The 23271-nt window shown below is 44.8% G+C and overlaps 1 protein-coding gene and 1 pseudogene across 1 annotated transcript in view; one reads left to right on the top strand and one right to left on the bottom strand.

Moving 5' to 3' along the window:
• The window catches only part of LOC132765774 (zinc finger protein 850-like), a 1095673-nt gene that overhangs the window by 205828 nt on the left and 866574 nt on the right, over nt 1-23271 (top strand). The gene's annotated exons all lie outside the window — the stretch shown is intronic.
• Nucleotides 1-23271, bottom strand: part of LOC132766020 (zinc finger protein 850-like) — a 64560-nt pseudogene that overhangs the window by 29181 nt on the left and 12108 nt on the right.

Below are 23271 nucleotides of genomic sequence, written 5' to 3'. Positions count from 1 at the left end.
GCAGGAATGTTGCATTCAGATCACCCCTGACAGATGGCCATCCAGCCTCTGTTTAAAAGCTTCCAAAGAAGGAGCCTCCACCACACTCCGGAGCAGAGAGTTCCACTGCTGAACGGCTCTCACTGTCAGGAAGTTCTTCCTAATGTTCAGATTGAATCTCCTCTCTTGTAGTTTGAAGCCATTGTTTCGTGTCCTAGTCTCCAGGGAAGCAGAAAACAAGCTTGCTCCCTCCTCCCTGAGGCTTCTTCTCACATATTTATACATGGCTATCATATCTCCTCTCAGCCTTCTCTTCTTCAGGCTAAACATGCCCAGCTCCTTAAGCCGCTCCTCATAGGGCTTGTTCTCCAGACCCTTGATCATTTTAGTCGCCCTCCTCTGGACACATTCCAGCTTGTCAATATCTCTCTTGAATTGTGGTGCCCAGAATTGGACACAATAGAGCCTCTAGCTTAAGACTTTATCTTGCTATTACCCATTTTACAATCGTTCCCTCCTTTATACTTCTCTCCCGCAACCTCCAGTTCTCTTTTCCCATTCTTCATTAAAGTTGGATTTTTCTGTTCCAACGCAGAAGATCCCAGACCTAATTTCGGAGGATTGCAGATAGTTACAAAATAAACTACCGAATGGATGTAAATATGAGTTTCAAAGGGATAGACTGACTGAGAAAGCTGGGAAGAGACAAGATAATGACTGCAAAGAGAAAGAGGAGAACAACGATGAAGGTAGAAAAGGGAACGAAAAAAGGTCTGCAGGACTCAGCAAGATATAGTGGCAATCTACCATGAATTCAGCTTTTGCCATTTGGAAGAAAGGGGCATAGAGTTTGATTACTGCTATATGCCTCTCCCAGTGCACAGAAGAAGAAAAAAACCCCGATCCCCAATATTTCACAAGCACAGAATGTAGAATGCATTATACTACAAGTTGCCATCTTGCGAGAATGACTGAGGCAAGGAGCTTAGCCTTCACACATGCAAAGGGTAGCCTGCCTGGTTGGGAGGAAAAACTAAGTTGAATACCACACCGATAAAAAGATGTATAGCCGCATCTGTGTATCTGAAGCCAGGGGAAGTTTGTTCTTTTTGATGATCCATTCTCCGGCCCCTCTCTCCAGCCAATCTGCTTCCTCCCTCTCCCTGCCCCTCTCTCTCACACACACCTCGAGAAGGGAAAGAGTAGTGTGACTGATCTAGGGTGATTACTCTTGATGGGTTTTCCAGGGGGCCCTGTTGCTGCGAGGGAGTGTGGTACGCATGGAAGTCTTCCCACTGGAGTCTGAATTGGTGCCAACATCACTGTTACTCAGGCACCAAATTAATGTTACACTTCTGTCATATATTTCTAACATAAGCTGTGCCTTGAGAACTCTCAGAGGTTGAGACGCTTTTGGATCCTGCTCCCACCAGGGAGCTGCTGACTGGGATACTGCATTTTGAAATAGAAATCCCCATGAGTGAGGGAGCCTTACCAAGAGAGTCCACCATTCCATGAATCTCCTCCATGATCTGCACGTGTAAGGCTTTCTGACCAGGATTCAGGAGAACCCACTCCTCCAAAGAGAAATGGACAGCCATGTCCTCAAAGGCGATTGGGCCCTGGTGGGAAATTAAAAAAAAAAGATCTTTCTCACATAAGAATATAATGGCCATCTGTCGGGGGTGCTTTCAATACGATTTCCCTGCTTCCTGATAGGGGGTTGGAGTGGATGGCCCATGAAGTCTCTTCCAACTCTATGATTCTAGACTATTAGCTATCCCTGCTAATTTGGTGTCATTTGAAAATACAATACATATGTTGAACAGGACTGAGACCAGGACAGAACCCTGTGGCACTTCACTCTTTGTCGCGTGAACAATTACAAATCCACCTAACAGTAGTATTATCTATCCCACTTTTTACTAATTGTTTGTAAAACCATGCGAGGCCTTTCCAAAGTTTTTAACGAAATTAAGATGTGCTACACCCACTGCATTTCCTTCAAATACCAAGCTGTAACTCTGTTGAAAAAGATTCATTATTATTTCATTATTGGTGATTTTTATGACAGAACCAATTAGGAACTGCCATTTATAATGAGATTTTTAAAGTTTTGTTAGAGTTCTGAAATTTTCACCACCAGAAGTTTAGCAACACTGTAGAAGCAAAGAACCAGCGCCCCCTAGTTTTCACCACCAGAACTTTAGTTTTGTAAGTACTTTAGAACCATGGATTGGCCATGCTTAGTTTCAAGAGATGTTTGATGAGCCTGGAGCGAATGACAACCAGGCAGTTCCAGTCCTCCTCTCTCAGGAATCTTTCTGCTTACCTGAATCACTTCCACTCCATCGCAAAGGGGAAGAAATGACTGAGGATTTGCCGACATCATTCCAGCCCCTGGGAGAGAGAACAAGGTGTGGAAAGCTGAACACATAAACATGTCTCAGAGGTTACAATTAAGGTCCCGAAAAGAAACCTATGAAGACAGGAGCATTCTCCAGCTCAGGAACATGTAACATTTTGGAGTTTAGGACTTTTTATCTCAACTAGTGCTGTGAGCATTTGCCCAAGACCTTTGGAAGGCGTCAAGTTAGAGAATGCAGTTTTCTTCCAATTTTATTGCAATTTACTAAAGTACTAGATTTAAACTAGTACTGGGCTTGGTATTTCAATTGACTAAAGTTATTCTTTGTTGTCTGTTTATCTTCCAGCTCATTTTCAGGACTCATCTTAGGTTTGGGTTCCACCTAGGAAGATACTGAAGTGCTGAGTTTTCAGTCCTGTTCAACTTTAGGCTTTTTTTTTTTGGTCGTGTCAGGAGTGACTCCTGGTGTGGGAGAATTGGCCGTCTGCAAGGACATTGCCCAGGGGACGCCTGGATGATTTGATGTTTTTATCATCCTTGTGGGAGGCTTCTCTCATGTCCCCGCATGAGGAGCTGGAGCTGATAGAGGGAGCTCATCCGCCTCTCCCCGGATTTGAACCTGCCGACACAGGGGTTTAACCCACTGCGCCACCAGGGGCTCCAACTTTAGGCTAATGCAGAAGTATTGCAAGAAAGAAAACTGCAAATCAGCCACACTGAAGCTACACCTTTTAATAATAATAATAATAATAATAATAATAATAATAATAATAATAATAACTACTTTATTTATATCCCACCGCACCTCCCCAAAGTGACTCTGGGCAACTGAATGCCTATCTAAATGCTAATCTCAGGACCAAAGATCCTGCATTTGCGCGATCTCAATCTGAAACTGTTTGGGGATATGCTACAAACCCCTTAAAGGGGAACTTAAGGTAAAGGTAAAGGTTTCCCTTTGACATTAAGTCTAGGGGAACTTAACACTGGCAAAAAAACACCAAAATAACCCAAAGCGTTCCTTCTTACCCTGTGAGGTTTCAGCCCACTCTTCTTCCTGCTTCGGCTCCTTCTGCTGAAGGCTCTGGGCGCTGTCTGGTGGAGATTTCTCAGATTCAGGGACATCAGGCTGGACTTCAATACAGTTATTTTGGGCCTGAAAGACCACAGAGAATCTCAGAAGGAGTATGGAGAACGATTAGAAAAGGATTTTTTCCCCAAATGTTCAGGACCTGCATTCTGAGAATGCACCCTAGTTTGAAACAAAGGCCATGTTTCCCGCTCTCATCATTATAACTGTATCCTCAATTTTTTTTCTGACACAATAAATAAATCATTTTGAATGTTATATCAGGGGTCAACAAAACTGAGTAGAGGAGCAACCAAGCTTACAGCAGATATGGAGATGACAACAGGAAGGGCATAGCAACTGGGAAAAGAGGGAGAGGTCCGACTTCTCCCTCACATCGGTCCCGTCTTGGAAGAAAGGCAGGACATATGTTTAATCTTTCCATCAGTCCCAAGGTGAGTGAAGCCAAGAGGCAATGCTCTCACCTGTCCTTCCTGCTTCTCGTCCTCTGCCCGACTCAGGAGGAAGCCTTCCACCAGGGCCACTGCCTGGGAAGAGGTCTCTGCCCCACACTCTCGGACCCAGCTCCCCATCTCTGGGGGAAGGATGCTCAGGAACTGCTCCAGGATCACCAGGTCCAGCATCTCCGCCTTGGTGTGTTGCTCTGGCTTCAGCCACTGGCGGCAGAGAGAGTGGAGGCGGCTGCAAACATCTCTGGGTCCCTCGCCCTCTCGGTAGGAGGACTGCCTGAAGTGCTGGCGCTGTGTGTCTGAGCTATAATGGTCCACGCTCAGGAATTTAGGCGTAGTTCTTTCCCAGGATTCCCCACTGCTCCCAAGTCCTGCTTCAGGTCCAGGTGAGTTGGGTCTCTCCATGTTGGAACCACTGTTTGATGAAGAAGCAGATTAGATCCAAGATGCTTTTCCTCCCTCTTCTCTCAGAAAATGAAAGACAAGATGTGACTGTTAGGAAGACTAGCAAAAAGATCACATATCCTCTGTGAAGGAAAGACAGAATTAGGTGAGAAGGTAAAGGTGGCTTTTTATTGGCGAGTCAAATAACAATCTCTTAATTTATTCCACAGCCAAATAAGGCTGGCTCCTCCTTTCACTTAGGCCTCTGCTAATCCAATCCCCTTCCCTTTATTTCTCAACCCAGTCCCAACTCAGACTATTCCTCCATGATTATGTCATATTCAACAAAACTCAAACTTAAAAACTTAACATGGTCACGCCACAAATTTTACCTACCCATGCCCCCCACCCTAACCCTATTTTAAGGAATTAAACAATTTTTAATCTTTTAACCTTTTTACCTTGTAATTGCTCAATTATTTAGAAGTGGGTCGACAGGCCAGTAGGCCATGATGCAAACATACAAAACATACACATACAATAAAACTATATATGAATATATATGGTTTTATTGTATGTGTATGTTTTGTATGTTTGCATGTTTTGATATGGTCAAAATTTACTAATCAATAAAGAATTGTTGTATTGTTACTTCATCTGTTGTATTTATTATCCATAAACCTTTTTAAAAAACAAACAAACACAAAAACTACCTCAAAAGAAGGTTTCCACTCATTTCAAGAGCTTTTCAATCATTAAATTACATTAGATGACCTTTCAATTGCGCAACATTCATTCTACCTGTATCTGCATGAACATACAATCAGCTCTCTGTACTCATGAATTCAAACATCCACAGCTTGGAAACAGACCTCCTCCAAACTTCCTCCCAAATGCAAACCTTGATATAAGGGACTTCATTTTACTATGCCATTGCATATTATTATTTATTATTATTTATTTCGAGGTTTTATATACCGACCCTCTCACCTTCAAAGAGGGATTCAGACCGGTTCACAACATGTGTTAACATACAAAGAATATACAATAACAACACAATGCCACTTCATTACACGATTAAAATATCAGCACCATACACACTATTATTATTATTATTATTATTAACTTTATTTGTACCCCGCTAGCATCTCCCGAAGGACTCGATGCGGCTTACACAGGCCGAAGCCTCAAAACAACAATACAATAGAGAGCATAACATCACAATAGCAAGCAAATCAGCAATAAACAAAATAGCATAACACCACAATAACAAAGCAAATCAAACAATAAGCAAAATAACAACAATAGCAGTACATCAAGACATTATTAAAACTGGTTCGGCCGGCGCACTGGGGTACAAGGGTTAAAAGTGCTGAAATGGTAGGAGGCACGTGGGATTAAAAGTGCAGTGTGCAGCAATAATTAGTTATGCTAAGGTGCTACTAGGACTTGGGGTGGGGATTCCTAGTCTGAGAAGGCACAACGGAACAGCCAAGTTTTTAAATTCCTTCTGAAAACGGCTAGAGTGGGGGCCTGTCTGAGATCTTTTGGGAGGGCGTTCCAAAGTCGGGGGGCCGCCACAGAAAAGGCCCTGTCACGTGTCCCCACCAAGCGCGCTTGCGACGTGGGTGGGATCACGAGCAGGGCCTCTCCAGATGACCGAAGCGAGCGTGTGGGTTCGTAGATGGTGATGCGGTCACGCAGGTAGGGTGGTCCCAAACCGTTTAGGGCTTTGTAGGTAAGCACCTGCACCTTGAATTGGGCTCGGAAAATAAATGGCAGCCAGTGGAGCTCCTTGAACAGAGGGGTAGACCTCTCTTGATAATGAGCCCCGGTTAGCATCCTGGCTGCTGCTAAAACATTATCATCACAGTTAAAAGAGCCAAATCGTCCGACACCATCACAATACCATTCATCATCCTCCTTTCATGTGGGCAAAGAATTAAATCAGTTGTCAAATGCCGCGTTCCACAACCAGGTCTTTGTTAGTTTCCTGAACGTCATGAGGGAGGGGGCAGTTCTGATCTCTAATGGCAGGGAGTTCCAAAGTCGAGGGGCCACCATCGAGAAGGCCCTGTCCCTCGTCCCCACCAGCCGTGCTTGTGCAGGCGGTGGGACTGAGAGCAGAGCCTCTTCAGACGATCTTAGTGGTCTTGATGGTTCATAGGGGAGAATACGTTCGGAGAGGTAAACAGGGCCGGAGTCGTTTAGGGCTTTACAGGTTAACACCAGCACTTTGAATTGTGCTTGGAAGCTAATTGGCAGCCAGTGGAGCTGGTGTAACAGCGGAGTGGTGTGCTCCCTGTACCCAGCACCCGTTAGTAATCTGGCTGCCGCGCGTTGTACTTGCTGCAGCTTCCGGGCAGTCTTCAGAGGCAACCCCACGTAGAGAGCATTGCAGTAATCTAAGCGGGATGTAACCAAAGCGTGTACTACCGTGGCCAAGTCAGCCTTCCCAAGGTACGGACGCAACTGGCGCACAAGTTTTAATTGTGCGAATGCTCCCCTGACCACCGCTGATAATGAATGGTGGGCATTCATGCATTTTGGCATTCATGGCGGTGCCCTGAAACCAAACTGCAGCAGGTAACAAAGGGAACTGGTATATTTGGGTGTGTGTGTGTATAGATAGAGAGATAGTTTAGCACACCTGGTAAAATTGCCAGCAGTTCTAACATCTACCAACCGACTATTAAGCCCAGCTTACTGTTGACCTACGCAATTCAAAAACAGCTTGTACTGAGAAGTCCAGGTGAGTTGGGTCTCTCCATGTTGGAACCACTGTTTGACGAAGAAGCAAACTGGATCAAAGATGCTTTTCCTCCTTCTTCTCTTATAGAATCATAGAATCAAAGAGTTGGAAGAGACCTCATGGGCCATCCAGTCCAACCCCATTTTGCCAAGAAGCAGGAATATTGCATTCAAATCACCCCCGACAGATGGCCATCCAGCCTCTGTTTAAAAGCTTCCAAAGAAGGAGCCTCCACCACACTCTGGGGCAGAGAGTTCCACTGCTGAACGGCTCTCACAGTCAGGAAGTTCTTCCTCATGTTCAGATGGAATCTCCTCTCTTGTAGTTTGAAGCCATTGTTCCCTTGCGTCCTAGTCTCCAGGGCAGCAGAAAACAAGCTTGCTCCCTCCTCCCTGTGGCTTCCTCTCACATATTTATACATGGCTATTATATCTCCTCTCAGCCTTCTCTTCTTCAGGCTAAACATGCCCAGTTCCCTAAGCCGCTCCTCATAGGGCTTGTTCTCCAGACCCTTGATCATTTTAGTCGCTGTCAAGGGAAAGAAACCCCTGAACAGGTTCTTCTCCAAAATGCTCAGCCAAAAATCACATTATGTGTGTGTGTGTGTGTGTATACACATTTGTTATTGTTGTTGTTATTGTTATTGTTGTTGTTATTATTATTATTATTATTATTATTATTATTATTATTATTATTATTATTATTATTATTAGGCAGCTGAAAATGTTCATCTATGACAAGAAGGACTTACCGGAAAAAGAAGAAGCGGAAGGAAGAGGAGACAAGCTGCGAGGAGGAAGCGGAAGAGGGGGGGCTTCTAGGCTGAGAGGTAAATAGAGGCTCTTCTGCTCTGGAGGACTCCCTCCTCCCTCCCTTGAGCTTTAAGCATGAAACTGGTGCCTCTGATTGACTTGAGAAGCACAACAAGAATGAAAAGTCAGGCAGGAGACTGGAGAGGAGCCTGCTGGAGAATCCAGCTCCAGCTGCCACTAAGCCACACAAATCACACACACACACACACACACACACACACACACAATGGCCCAGGTCACAGCAAAAAGCAGTGGCCCTGAGATGCAGGGAGAGAAATAACACACACATAGAATCATAGAATCAAAGAGTTGGAAGAGACCTCATGGGCCATCCAGTCCAACCCCATTCTGCCAAGAAGCAGGAATATTGCATTCAAAGCACCCCTGACAGATGGCCATCCAGCCTCTGCTTAAAAGCTTCCAAAGAAGGAGCCTCCACCACACTTCGGGGCAGAGAGTTCCACTGCTGAACGGCTCTCACAGTCAGGAAATTCTTCCTCATGTTCAGATGGAATCTCCTCTCTTGTAGTTTGAAGCCATTGTTCTGCGTCCTAGTCTCCAGGGAAGCAGAAAACAAGCTTGCTCCCTCCTCCCTGTGACTTCCTCTCACATATTTATACATGGCTATCATATCTCCTCTCAACCTTCTCTTCTTCAGGCTAAACATGCCCAGCTCCCTAAGCCGCTCCTCATAGGGCTTGTTCTCCAGGCCCTTGATCATTTTAGTCGCCCTCCTCTGGACACATTCCAGCTTGCCAATATCTCTCTTCAATTGTGGTGCCCAGAATTGGACACAATATTCCAGGTGTGGTCTAACCAAAGCGGAATAGAGGGGTAGCATGACTTCCCTAGATCTAGACACTATGCTCCTATTGATGCAGGCCAAAATCCCATTGGCTTTTTTTGCTGCCACATCACATTGTTGGCTCATGTTTAACTTGTTGTCCACGAGGACTCTGAGATCTTTTTCACACGTACTGCTCTCGAGCCAGGCATTGTCCCTCATTCTGTATCTTTGCATTTCGTTTTTTCTGCCAAAGTGGAGTATCTTGCATTTCTCCCTGTTGAACTTCATTTTGTTAGTTTTGGCCCATTTCTCTAATCTGTCAAGATCATTTTGAATCCTGCTCCTGTCCTCTGGAGTCTTGGCTATCCCTCCCAATTTGGTGTCATCTGCAAACTTGATGATCATGCCTTCTAACCCTTCATCTAAGTCATTAAGGATGAAGGGCTAGAATGACAATGACGATGCTGTTTCTAATGATGAGGGTGCTTTAGATGCAGAGAATGACAATAGGATTCCTGTTCAAAGTGTCTTTGCTGATGAAAATGTTCCTGAAGAGTTTGGGGATGATGGGATGGTCTATGGAAGAGGGCCTGAATTGTTACCGGAGAATTCCAAGGTCTTTGACCCTGAGAAAAGCTCAGCACCTGGCCCAGCTGCAGAAATTAATGCGCTAGAAGATAGAAGGCTTGTTTTCAGACAGAACAGAATAGCACAACAATCTCTCAGGCGCTCTGCCAGGTTGAGACAGAAATTGATAACAGAGTCAAGACTGAAAAGAAACCCATTTCTGGCGGGAATATAGAGTAGATCAGGGGATAAAAGTGCAAATACAGAATCTGTGGTCAGACAAAGCAATGTTGGAACTGAAGTAATGTTGGAACCTCGCGGTGAACCTTGCTGTCTTTCCTTGGATATATTCATGGTATACCTTGTTTGATTTCCTTATTAATGTTTGGAGTTTTACCTTGGAAGTTTCTGGGTTAGTTTTTATGTACTCTGATGGATTTATTTCCTGGATTATTTGTTCCTGCTTATTTATTTATTTATTTACAGTTTTTATATTCCGCCCATCTCACCCTGCAGGGGACTCAGGGCGGATTACAATGTACACATATATGGCAAACATTCAATGCCAATTTTTGACATACAAACATATACAGACATACACAGAGGCTATTTAACTTTTTCTGGCCGCCAGGGGAGCTGTCGCTTTCATCGTCCATCTGCGACGCTGATTAAGCACTTCCGTATCCCCCGCAAGCTTCCCCGCTGGAATGCTTTGCTGGAGTCTTCTTTATGGCCTCATAAATCAGTTAATTTAGCCTCCCCACACTTTAAGGTGGTACCTTATTTTCCTACTTGACAGATGCAACTCTCTTTCGGGTTGCAAAGGTCAATAACAGGCTACACACAATTGGTTGGAAACCCACTCCAACCCGGGCTGGCTTCAAACTCATGACCTTTTTGGTCAGAGTGATCTTAATGCAGCTGATACTCAGCCAGCTGCGCCACAATCCCGGTGCTTATCTTTTTATGTACTTGGATTTGCCTACTACTTTGGAGTGTTTTTACTGCTAATGCTCTTTTAAATTACCTTCAATAAACTGCTTGCATTTTTTCTCAGCTGTGTGGCATTGTTAAGTCAGAGGGCTACTTCCTGGCCTGGAGTGCAACACTATCCTTCCTTCCCTTCCCTTCCTCCTTCCCTCCCTCTTTCTCCTTCCCTTCTCCCCTATTGTCCTTCCTTCTTTCCTCCCTCCCTTCCTTACATGAAGAGTCGGAAGCGACTGAACAAATAGACAACAACTGAAGGGGCACCGATTTAGGGGCACAGGCTCATCAGCACCCCAAATGCACAAGCTTAGGAATCCCCTCAAAGGCCCAGGCATCAATGCAAGGAAGAGGCTATAAGTTGGATTCTTTCTACAAAGGCTTTTATTGCAGGCCTAGCAATAACAACAAAATAAGTGCATGAAAAGGTTTTGTCACAACTTGAAATGGGGTTGCATGGCTTTTTATCATTTTCACAGAAAATTGAAAAAAACATTCTTATTGGTGTTCAAAGATCAATTATCTCATTGGTCTAAGATGGTTAATACAAATTTAATTGGCTCCTTATGACTTTGACAGGCATGAAGGAACATGTGGGATCTTAACAATGGCACAACTATAGTCTATTTTTTCTGGCCATGTAGACTCAGTTGGAAAGTATCTATAGGTCGGTACTTCATGCAGCTGGGAAATTAAGGGAGTATTAGGGAGTACTTTCTGTCCAACTCTGGTCCTTGGCAACTCATCTCTACACATCAGCATTTTTGCAAACAAAGGCCCTCTGCAAAAGCAAGAACATAGAATTTTCAATCATTGGAAGCATCCATGAAAATTCCTTTTAAAGCGACGTCTTCCCCATTACAGGCTTTTTATTTTTGCAAAGCTTTTCAGCGGAGCAAATCAAGCAGGTTTACATAAGCAGAGCAAAGAAGCTGTTAATCTATTGCCACACAATGACCCCCTGTTCTGGACAGTGATCAGCATACACTCGGGATGTTTCTTCCAACCTAGGGGTGTATTCTCTGTTGGGAACAACATCCAAGAGTTGCATCTGTTCAGTCTTTATAGGGGCCACTGCAAAAGTCAAGGTAACTCTACAAACACAATTATCGGAATGAAACAACACAAAAATATCAATAACATTATGACAATTGCAATCCCAGACATGACCAAAGCTTTCAACCATTGTAGGTCAGGAAGCCACCACAAAGCGTGAGCGTGAGCAGTCACCTCTCACAATGGATATTTTGAGAGTATTGATGGGTCCCAAGTCAACAAACTTGTGAAAGAACATACGGTTCCTTATGGTTTTACCTTTCTAGTAAAATGTGGAGCTGAGATAGAGAATCCAACTGTGGTATCCCACCCCTAGGATGACAATAAAATCTCTGTTGTGTTCTATGATTCCACAATTCTGTTTTGTTCTGCAAATGAACCATCACTTTGCTTTCAAGAGACCATCTCCACCAGTCAATCCTCCATAAAGGTTTGAATTTTGTGGAATAGATTTTTTTTTATGGATTTGATTAATACATTCCCAATCTCTAGGTCTCCCAGCACTACCATGTGGTCTCCTTTCACTGGAAATTGGCTGTAGCATTGTGATGGAGGACCTAGGGGTTTCTAGAGAGATTCCTAGAGATTTGCAAATGTAAAAAATAGTGGTTCTATTTCTGTTTTCTCCACTTTTGTGGAAATTCTATTTCCCTAACCCAGTGAATGCTGAGAACCCAGTGAACTCATTTCCATGTTCAGCAGCAAGAAAATTAGGCAATTTCCCACTCTTATTGAAGGTGGAAGAGAGAAAAGGCATTGTCAGGAAGCCACACATCAATCATGCGTTCTATGACCTCGGTGAGCTGCGCAGCAGTGTGGCCCTCGTCCATGACTTCAACATGTATCATGGCCCAGCAGTGATGTCTCTATGTTCCCCTCTCTCTCCCACCAATGTGCAGTCAGAGAGAGGTAAGAGTGGGCTGCAGAAGTGCAAGTTCAAAGCTCTATGGTGAAGTGGATGAAGGTTTGGCTGGACGTGACCACCACCATATCATCCTCTTCCTCCCACTCCTGCACAAGTTCCACTGTCTTGTCCCCACTGGGACTACTGGTGAGAATTTGAAATAACAGTGGCAGTGGTATCTTGAAGGCTTCCTCAACATCCTGAGGCTGTGCATCAGTAGCAGCCTCCAAATTAAATGTTGTTGTTCTTTGTACTCTTTGTGGTATTATGAGAGGATCTGATTGCAGTGATTGGCATTCTTGTTGTAGTACCTCCTCTCCCTCTCCCTCTGGAAACCTGTTGTGATCCCAATTGGCCACTGGCACTTGACCCCAAGCCAGCACCACCAGCATGACGGCCTCCAGACCTCATGATTTCTTATTACATCTGTTGTTAGTCATTTATTAATATTTAATATATGCTATGTATCGTAATATGTTATTTATGGTTATTATTGTTTGTACTAGTATTCATTCGTAAGAATTGTACCAGCAAAACAACAAAGTCCCACTCGTCTTCCTCTAACAACAGTAACCCTATATCCTTTGTAGTCTGTCTGCCTTCTTAATTTCATGTAATAATAATAATAATAATAATAATAATAATAATAATACTGTTGCCACCTAATAATAACAACAATGGAATTGGGCTTCTGTGGAAGCTTTGCCAAGACAGCAGAACCCATTGTCTCTCTCCAACACCTCCATCAGCACATAAAATATTATTGTTGTTATTTTGATAATACTAGTATTCGTAGTCATAAGAATTGCACCTTCAGGAATAACTATAAATTTAAAAATCACAAAAATACCTATTCCTGTTGTGTTGCCCCTCACCACTGGGAATGTGTGTCTGTTCTAGACCCTCTGCTGGCTGCAGTTTCCTCCCCAAAAACATTAACAACTGATTGTGTTGTTCCTTTGACTCTACCACTAGTCTTTTTCTTGTGGGTGTATCTGCGCATGCACGCGCCTTCTGTTCTCTCTCACAAGCCTAAGCCTATCCCTCCAGTCAAATTCCAAAAAAGCAGTACAACTTATTATACTCCCCAGGAGGTGAGGAAGGCCACCCAAGGAGAGGAGGACAAGGAGGACAAGGAAGGCTGGCCTGCTCTTGAGGACTGGGTGCCTCCTCTTCCTGGCTACCTTCCTTCCTTCCTCCCTCCCTTCTTTCCTCCCCTCCCGAGAGGAAGAGAAAGGGAGGCACACACCTGCCTCCCCCATCGCCGTGCATGCACCTCTTTGCTCTCCACACAGCAACCCAGCTAAGTTGCTGTGCAGAGAACAGAGAGGATGCATGCGCGGTGAGAAGAAGAGGGGAGGGAGGTGTATGCCATGCAGAGAGGCTGCGCACGTGCCTCCCTCTCTCTTCCTCTCGCGGCACACTCGGTCTTTCTACACACCAATATAGCTGGAGGGTGCATGCATGGTGATAGGAGGGGAGAGGGAGGTGTGCACCTTCCTCCCTGCAATTGCTGTGCACGTACGGGCCTCCCTTTCTCTCTCTTTTGCCACATGCGCAGTAAATTTTCCAAACAGAGGCGGCTTTTATATTACGTGGGGGCGAGATGAGAAATACATATCAAAGGAGCAGCAGAGTTAGTCATTGCCTGGAAAGGTGCACGGCAAGAGGTGAGGGTCCTGGTGGGAAGGCATGGGGCTTGAAGAAGGGCTTTTTTCGTCTTTAACCATCTGAAGGATTGTCACAGGGAGCTTGCTTTCTGCTGCCCCAGGAACAGGACCCCTACTTAGGGATTCAAATGACAAGAAAGGACCAAATCTTAGGCAGAACTTCTCAAAGCATCCTGTTTGAAATCAGATGTTTACCCACAAAGGCTTACTAGGGGAAAGACAGTCCGGTCCCATGGTGATGTCAGTGTCCGGAGTATCAAAAGAGTTCTCCAAAGTAGTCTCCAGTCAAGGAAAGCAAAATAGGTAACAAAAAACTGAACAGAGTTCAAAATTAAAAAATCAGTCCAAAGTCAAGCCAAGTGCTACTTGAAGCCAGGGGAATCACACGTGTTCATCGGGAAATGTTGAATGTTTAGTCTTCTGCACCAGAATGTCCAGAACCCACCATATTCCTGTTGCAATACATTTTATTAGTTTTGTCCCAGCTTTCTGGATGATTTCTCTCCTGTATGTACTCTCTGATGGTTCAAAAAGTATGAACCCTGACAAAAAAAATTCCCACATGCCTCTCCTTGTACATGTTTTTTAACCTGTGTGCATTCTCTGGTGCTTCGTAAGGGATGAAGTGTGAGCAAAACATTTCCCACAATCCATGCATCTGTATGGTTTTTCTCCTGTGTGAATTCTCTCATGGGTCACAAGGGATGAACTTTGAACAAAACATTTCCCACATTCCTGGCATTTGTGTGGCTTCTCTCCTGTGTGGAGTCTTTTGTGCCACACCAAGTATGAACTGTAGGAAAAACATTTCCCACAATCTGGGCATCTGTATGGTTTTTCTCCTGTATGGCTTCTCTGGTGGCTTACAAGGGATGAATTCTGAGTAAAACATTTTCCACAATCCTGGCATTTGTACGGCTTCTTTCCTGTATGGATGCTCTGGTGTTTCAGAAGTGATGACTTCCAAGGAAAACATTTCCCACACTCCTGGCATTGGTATGGCTTCTCTCCTGTGTGGAGTCTTTTGTGGCTCACCAAGCTCGAACTGTTAGTAAAACATTTCCCACACTCCTGGCATTGATATGGCTTCTCTCCTGTGTGGAGTCTTTCATGCCTCACCAATTGTGAACTGTATGGAAAACATTTCCCACATTCTTGGCATCTGTACAGTTCATGTCCTGTGTGAAGTCTCTCGTGTTTCAATAAGTGTGAACTCTGGATAAAAGATTTGACACAATCCTGGCTTATGAAATCTTCAGCTTCTTCAAAGATTTCTTGTTGGCTCAGATCTGACATTTTATAATCAGCAACACATTTTGCTGATTCTTTCCATTTAAGATGGCTTTCTCTAGCATGGAGTGTCTTGTTAAGCACAAGTGCCACATCTTGGGTAAAACCTTGCTCATATACATTGCATTTGTAGGGCGTTTCTCTGGCAGAAACTTCGTCTTTATTCTGGGCTTGCTGGTGTCTAGGAAGGCACTCGTTGTGTCCCAAATGCTTCCTTTGTTTGGTGTTCCAGTTATCTGCTGTGAAGAAGGACGACAAAAACAATCATTCTTCAGTATGAGTGATAAGAACTCTAGAGAAATTGTATGAGAAGAAGATTGAAATGATCCTTGAAACAATATAGATATGGAGGAAAAGAAGATATAAATGCTGTCCTCTCCCCACCCCTTGTTCAGTAAAGATGGACACTCTTTGACTGCCTGGAGCCTCTAAGGGAGAGGTGAATAACATATGCTCCAGAGGCTACCTGTTCCTCAGCCCAGTCTGGCTTTTCTATTCAGTCTCCTTCTCTCTGGGGGAATGGATGCCTTTTCCCTTCACATTCCAATGCTTGCCTTTTTCTCTAGCTAAAATAGTACCTTGCTACCACCCATTTCACAATTGCTCCCTCCTTTTCATTTCTCTCCCCCAACCTCCAGTCCTCTCTTCCCATGTTTTCTGCTCCAACGTAGAGGGTCCCATAGCTAATTTCAGAGTGCTGCAGAGATTGTTATAGTTTTGCCTGACAAAACTGGAAAGATACAAGACAGTGACTGTAAAGAAAAAGAGGAGAAGAATAATGAAGGCAGAGAAGGGAACAAAAAAAGGAATGTCTGCAGAATTAAGCCAGATATACTGACACCCACGTAACACCACATTTGACATCGGTTTTGAGAGAGTGGATACTGCCTCCAAACCATCCTGGTTTGTGCGGAATTACAAGGCTGTGCACCAGAGGTAAGAGCTGCTGATAAATCCTGATGCCGCAATAACAGAGACTTTATTACCATTCTGTGGACTGTCTACTGCTTCTTGGAAATACCATTCTGTGGACTGTTCATTCAATTGCTCTGGTTTCAACAGCTGTATAATTCTGCCCAGTTTTTACATACAACTCCTTCACATATGAGAATTTAGGGAATTGGCAGTGGATATATTAGCTATTTCCTAACTATGTATTGTCGAAGGCTTCCATGGCTGGAATCACTGGGTTGTTGTAGGTTTTTCAGGCTATATGGTCATATTCTAGAAGCATTCTCTCCTGATGAATTTCTGAACATTTAGGGTGGAATAAATATACATAGTGTTTCAAAACATGCACTCTATTGGAAACAGCTACATTTCTGCAATTGTGAACCTACCATAAATGACACTCTTACCACTTGAATGAGAGACGCATAGAGTTTGATTATTGCTATATGCTTCTCCCAGTGCACAAAAAATCCCAAGCCCCAAACATTCACAAGCACAGAACATAGAACGCATTATGTTGCAGGTCACCATCTTGCGAATGACTGAGGCCAGGGGATGTTCGTGTGCTAAGAGAGGCAGCGTAGAAAGAGAGCTTCACTTCAGACAACCAGACATTAACTTGCCTGGTTGGGAGGAAAAACAAGGTTGAATACCACACTGATAATAAGATGTATAGTTGTGTCTGCATATCTGTAGCCAGGGGAAGTTTGTTCTTTTTGATGATCCATTCTCCGGCCCCTCTCTCCAGCCAATCTGCTTCCTCCCTCTACCCCTCTCTCTCTCTCTCACACACACACCCACAGATAGATAAATAGATAGAGAGAGAGAGAGAGAGAGAGAGATAGTGTGACTGATATGGGGTGATTACTCTTGATGGGTTTTCTAAACAGCAAATCAGCTGAGAGAACAAGAAGAGAGATTGTTCTCTGTATCAGAAAGACTAAGGCACCCATATATTACTAATATATCATATATTTCTAACATAAGCCCTACTTTGGGGACCCTCAATGACTGGGATGATTTAGGATACTACTAACCACAGAGAAGCTGACTGGGATCCTGCATTTTGAAATAAAAATCCCCATCAGTGAGGGAGCCTTACCAAGAGAGTCCACCATCCCATGAATCTCCTCCATGATCTGCACGTGTAAGGCTATCTGATCAGGATTCAGGAGAACCCACTCCTCCAGGGAGAAATACACAGCCACGTCCTCAAAGGCGATTGGGCCCTGCTGGAAAAAGAAAACATTTCCTTCTCACATCAGGGAAATCAAGAAAAATAATTACAAGAATCTCTTTGAAATGATTTATGTTTTTGTTGGTTCAATCTTTTCTGTTTCAAGAGATGTTTGGTGATTAAGCTTGCAACAAATAACCCCCGGGCATCTCCCTTCCTCCTCTCCCAGGAATCCTTCTGCTTACCTGATTCAGTTCCACTCCGTCACAAAGCGGAAGATGCGACTGTGGATTCGGCAACAACATCATTCCAGCCCCTGAGAGAGAGAGAGAGAGCAAGGGGTGGAAAGCTTATCACATAAACATGTCTCAGAGGTGAAAATTGCAGTCCTAAATAGAAACCTATTAGGAAATGACCCTATGAACATTGGAGATTTCTCCAGCCCAGAAATATGTATAATTTTGGCGTTTAGGCCATTTTATTTCAAGCAGTGCGTTAAGTAGCTTGGATTGAAACTAGTACTGGGCTTGGTATTTCAATTGACTAAATTTATCATTTGTTTTCTGTTTGTCTTCCAGCTCATCTTAGCTTCAGGTCCCATATGAGAAGATACTGAGGGGCTGAATTTTCAGTCCCACCAAACAGAACACAAATGTAGAAGAAAACTCCATATCACACTGAAATTACACCTTTTGCAACCAAATGCTACCTATATACTGATCTCATGGCCAAATGATCCTGAATGTGCACGGTCTGGTTGTTCTAATCTACAACCCCCTGAAGGTTACTTTACAATGGTATAAAACATCCAGAAGGGTTCCTTCTTACCCTGCAAGGCTGGAGTGTCATCTCCTTCCTGCTTGATCTCCTTCAGCCTGAGGCTCTGGGTAGCATTTGATGCAGGGACATCAGGCTGGACTTCAATACAGTTATTTTGGGTCTGAAAGATCACAGGGAAGTTTAGAAGTAGCATGGAGAAAGTATAGAAAATAATTTTTTTTCCAAATGTGCAGAAATTAAATTGTGACATTGGCCATATTCCACCTCTCATCATTTTCAAGTAGAGGAGCAACTGAGCTTACAGTGGATATGGAGGTGACAGAGGGAGGGGCAGAGCAGGTAGGAAAAGAGGCCAAGGGAGCAGAGACAGCTTCTCCCTCACATTGGTCCCATCTTGGAAGAGAGGCCGGATGTACGTTTAATCTCTCCACCAGTCCCAAGGTGAATGACACCAAGAGGAGATGCTCTCACCTGTCCTTCCCGCTTCTCCTCTGCCCGACTCAGGAGGAAGCCTTCCGCCAGGGCCACCGCCTGGGAAGAGGTCTCTGCCCCACACTCTCGGACCCAGCTCCCCATCTCTGGGGGCAGGATGCTCAGGAACTGCTCCAGGATCACCAGGTCCAGCATCTCCGCCTTGGTGTGTTGCTCTGGCTTCAGCCACTGGCGGCAGAGAGAGTGGAGGCGGCTGCAAACTTCTCTGGGTCCCTCGCCCTCTCGGTAGGAGGAATGCCTGAAGCGCTGGAACTGTATGTGCTCATCCAGGATCGTCTGCCTAGTTCTTTCCCAGAATTCCCCACTGCTCCCAGGGACCTTGCCTGCTTCAGGTCCAGGTGAGTTGTGTCTCTCCATGTTGGAACCACCCTAGATGCTCTTCTTTTTCTCACAAGGGGAAGCAATCCCTGAACAGGCTCGACTCCAAAATTCTTAGCCAACAATCACCTTTCCTCTGTAAAAGAAAGACAGAATTAGACAACACACTTTGGGAGGTGTTTTGTTAAAAAGTAAAAAAACCAAAAAAGAAGTCCTTTATTTGGGTTGTTGTAGGTTTCTTCGGACTATATGGCCGAACGTATTCTCCCCTACGTACCATCAAGATTACTAAGATCGTCTGGAGAGGCCCTGCTCTCAGTCCCACCGGCCTCACAAGCGCGCCTGGTGAGGACGAGGGACAGGGCCTTCTCGGTGGTGGCCCCGCGACTATGGAACTCTCTCCCACCAGAGGTCAGAACCGCCCCATCTATCCTGACATTCAGGAAACAGGTGAAGACGTGGTTGTGGAGACAGGCTTTCGATGAATGAGACAGCACCCTAGGATTGTGGATGGCAGATGAGGTATACTTGTTTTTAATATGATGACTGACCACCGTAGTTTTAAATTTACTTGTTATTTTAAATGTGTTATTGTAATTATGAACTATGATATTTTACTGATTGTATGTTTTTATGGTTGTAAACCGGGCTGAGTCCCTCTAAGAGGTGAGAAGCTCGGTATAGAAAACTTTGAAAATAAATAAATGTTCTAGAGGCATTTTCTCCCGACGTTTCGCCTGCATCTATGGCAAGCATCCTCAGAGGTAGTGAGGTCTATTGGAACTAGGAAAATGGCTTTATATATCTGTGGAATGACCAGGGTGGGTAATGCCGGGCCCTCTTTCCACTTGGGCCTCTGCTTCTCCGGCCTCCAGACCCACCTGGCTTCCCATTGAGCTCCCATTCAGTCCCAACCCACACTGAATCCCCTGTAATTCCTTCAGCTGATCCATAGCCTTTCTTGTAGAGAAGAACCAAGAGACTTTGAAACAAGAGACAAAAATCAATATAGCGATTAAAGTAAAATACTTGGAAATCCAGATGACAAACAGAAACTCTGAATTATTGGAAAAACTTATGGGGGGAAAAGAGGACCCAGGCAGACAGGTGAGTGGGTGGGCAGGGGAAAGTCCATGGGCCTCTCTCTGCTTGCCTCTCCCTCCTCTGAAGGATCCCCCAGTTGGTCTGTTGTGATGACCCCCAATCCCCTTTGCATCAGCCCCCCATGTCTCTATGTCACATGTGACTAAGGGCATGCTGCATCTCCTTTCAAGGAGGAGAGCTTAGAACATTGTTGTTTTCGTTGTTCTTGGTCAATGTGTGTGTCTCCATGTGAGCTAGGAGGCCCACCTGTGGATGAAACAGGCCTGGGCCCACTTTGGCCCTCCCTCCAGGTGTGTTGGACTTCTGTCCCTCTTTGGCCCTTTGGAGAAGGAATGGGAAGAAGACTCACCAGAAGGAGAAGAAGAGGAGGAGGAGGAAAGAGATAGGCTAAGAGGAGGAGGAGGAGGAAGGAGAAGCTGACAGGGCCAACTCTCCTCTCCCAGCCAGGCAAGGAAGGGTTAAGAGGAGGGAGTTTGGTTCCTAGAGGGACAGGAAAGGCAGGTATGAGGAAGTCCACTTCTTTCCTGCCTCTCTAGGAACCCAACTCCCTTCCCTTAATCCTTCCTTGACCAGCATTACACTGGATGGAGGGGAAAAGAGCATCACTCAAAAGCTCTGGAACCAAAGGACTGAAGATGATGGCAGAGATATAGTCATGGAAGAATCATAGAATCATAGAGTTGGAAGAGACCTCCTGGGCCATCCAGTCCAACCCCCTTCTGCCAAGAAGCAGGAATATTGCATTCAAATCACCCCTGACAGATGGCCATCCAGCCTCTGCTTAAAAGCTTCCAAAGAAGGAGCCTCCACCACACTCCGGGGCAGAGAGTTCCACTGCTGAACGGCTCTCACAGTCAGGAAGTTCTTCCTCATGTTCAGATGGAATATCCTCTCTTGTAGTTTGAAGCCATTGTTCCATTGCATCCTAGTCTCCAGGGAAGCAGGAGCTTGCTCCCTCCTCCCTGTGGCTTCCTCTCACATATTTATACATGGCTATCATATCTCCTCTCAGCCTTCTCTTCTTCAGGCTAAACATGCCCAGCTCCTTAAGCCGCTCCTCATAGGGCTTGTTCTCCAGACCTTTTATCATTTTACTCGCCCTCCTCTGGACACATTCCAGCTTGTCAATATCTCTCTTGAATTGTGGTGCCCAGAATTGGACACAATATTCCAGGTGTGGTCTAACCAAAGCGGAATAGAGAATGGGTAGCATTACTTCCTTAGATCTAGACACTATGCTCCTATTGATGCAGGCCAAAATCCCATTGGCTTTTTTTGCCGCCACATCACATTGTTGGCTCATGTTTAACTCGTTGTCCACGAGGACTACAAGATCTTTTTCACACGTACTACTCTCGAGCCAGGCATTGTCCCCCATTCTGTATCTTTGCATTTTGTTTTTCCTGCCAAAGTGGAGTATCTTGCATTTGTCACTGTTGAACTTCATTTTGTTAGTTTTGGCCCATCTCTCTAATCTGTCAAGATCGTTTTGAATCCTGCTCCTGTCCTCTGGAGTATTGGCTATCCCTCCCAATTTGGTGTCGTCTGCAAACTTGATGATCCTGCCTTCTAACCCTTCATCTAAGTCATTAATAAAGATGTTGAACAGGAACTATCCATATTCATAGGATAGTTAGTTAGATATATTCTCTCCTTGTCAAACCCTTGCTCCCCAACCCCACTGAACATTAAAGGTCATCCATCAGTTCAGGGCTCTGAGGATGACCTGGGAAGGGATCCCACTGGAGCATTGCAGCGCACCCAAATACCTGGGAGTCACTCTGGACCGTGCTCTGACCTACAAGAAGCACTGCCTGAACATCAAGCAAAATGTGGGTGCTAGAAACAATATCGTACGAAAGCTGACTGGCACAACCTGGGGATCACAACCAGACACAGTGAAGACATCTGCCCTTGCTCTATGCTACTCTGCTGCTGAGTATGCATGCCCAGTGTGGAATACATCTCACCACCTTCAAACAGTGGATGTGGCTCTTAATGAGGCAAGCCGCATTATCACAGGGTGTCTGCGCCCTACACCACTGGAGAAATTACACTGTTTAGCCAGTATTGCACCAGCTGACATCCGCCGGGAAGTAGCAGCCAATAGTGAAAGGACCAAGGCAGTGACATCTACAGCTCATCCCCTGTTTGGGTATCAGCCAGCATGTCAACGACTTAAATCTAGAAATAGTTTTCTAAGAACTATAGAGACACTTGCTGGAACACCTCAGCAAGCGAGAGTCCAAAAATGGCAGGCTCAAACCCAGAACCTCACTCCATGGCTGATACCAAATGAGAGACTTCCTCCTGGGCACACAGAAAACTGGGCGACTTGGAAGGCGCTGAACAGACTGCGCTCTGGTACCATGAGATGCAGAGCCAATCTTAAGAAATGGGGCTACAAAGTGGAATCCACGACATGCGAGTGCGGAGAAGAGCAAACCACAGACCACCTGCTGCAATGCAACCTGCTACATGCACAATGGAGGACCTCCTTATAGTAACACCAGAGACTCTCCAAGTGGCCAGCAACTGTTCAAAGGACATTTAACCAACTACCAAGCTTGCAAACTTTGTGTTTTGTTTGTTTGTTAAAAAGTGCAATACAACTGTTTGGTTTGCTCCTGACACAATAAATAAATATTCCTTGCCCAGCGTTACACTGGAAGGAGGGGAAAAGAGCATCGCTCAAAAGCCCTGGAACCAAAGGACTAAAGATGATGGCAGAGATAGAGTCATGGAAGAAAAATTGCGTATAGGATAGTTAGGCATATTCTCTCCCTGCCAAACCCTTGCTCCCCAACCCCACTGGACATTAAAGGTCATCCATCAGTTCAGGGCGCAGAACACAGCTGAGCCTCCATCTACAACATAAAAATAAGGTCTCAGCATGGGGTTAAGTTCCAATGCTACCTTTTCCAAGGAGGAGGAACACATACTTAGGTGGGAAACACAACAAAAGCACCCATCACAAACAAGCTCTTCATCACCTGCTGGAAAAGCTGATCTCCAAAGCTGCACTGTGCCAAAACAGGGGAATCTTCATTCAGAGTTTGGTTAGAAGGGTGTCCCTGATTTCCACATTTCAGTCGTGCACAAAACTATTACGAAGGAGTAGCCAATATAGCGGAGTAATAAGGAGATATACCCAGCCTCTCCCCAGTACAACTGACTGTAACTCAGTGAGGTGCAGATTTTCATCCACCTCATTAGACCGATAAGTAAAACAAAAACAGAGCCCAAAATACATTGGGTATGCTTGAGGTTTTGATGGCACACTTGATATACAACTTATGCCTTTGCTCCTTGCAAAAGGGCTCTCTCTTCTCTGGCCAGCTATTTTCGAGATATCCC

The sequence above is a fragment of the Anolis sagrei genome, chromosome 2 (genome assembly GCF_037176765.1).
Source record: "Anolis sagrei isolate rAnoSag1 chromosome 2, rAnoSag1.mat, whole genome shotgun sequence".
Taxonomy (NCBI): Eukaryota; Metazoa; Chordata; class Lepidosauria; order Squamata; family Dactyloidae; genus Anolis; species Anolis sagrei.
Note: the sequence above shows the minus strand (reverse complement) of the source record. Positions and strands in the feature narration are given on the sequence as shown.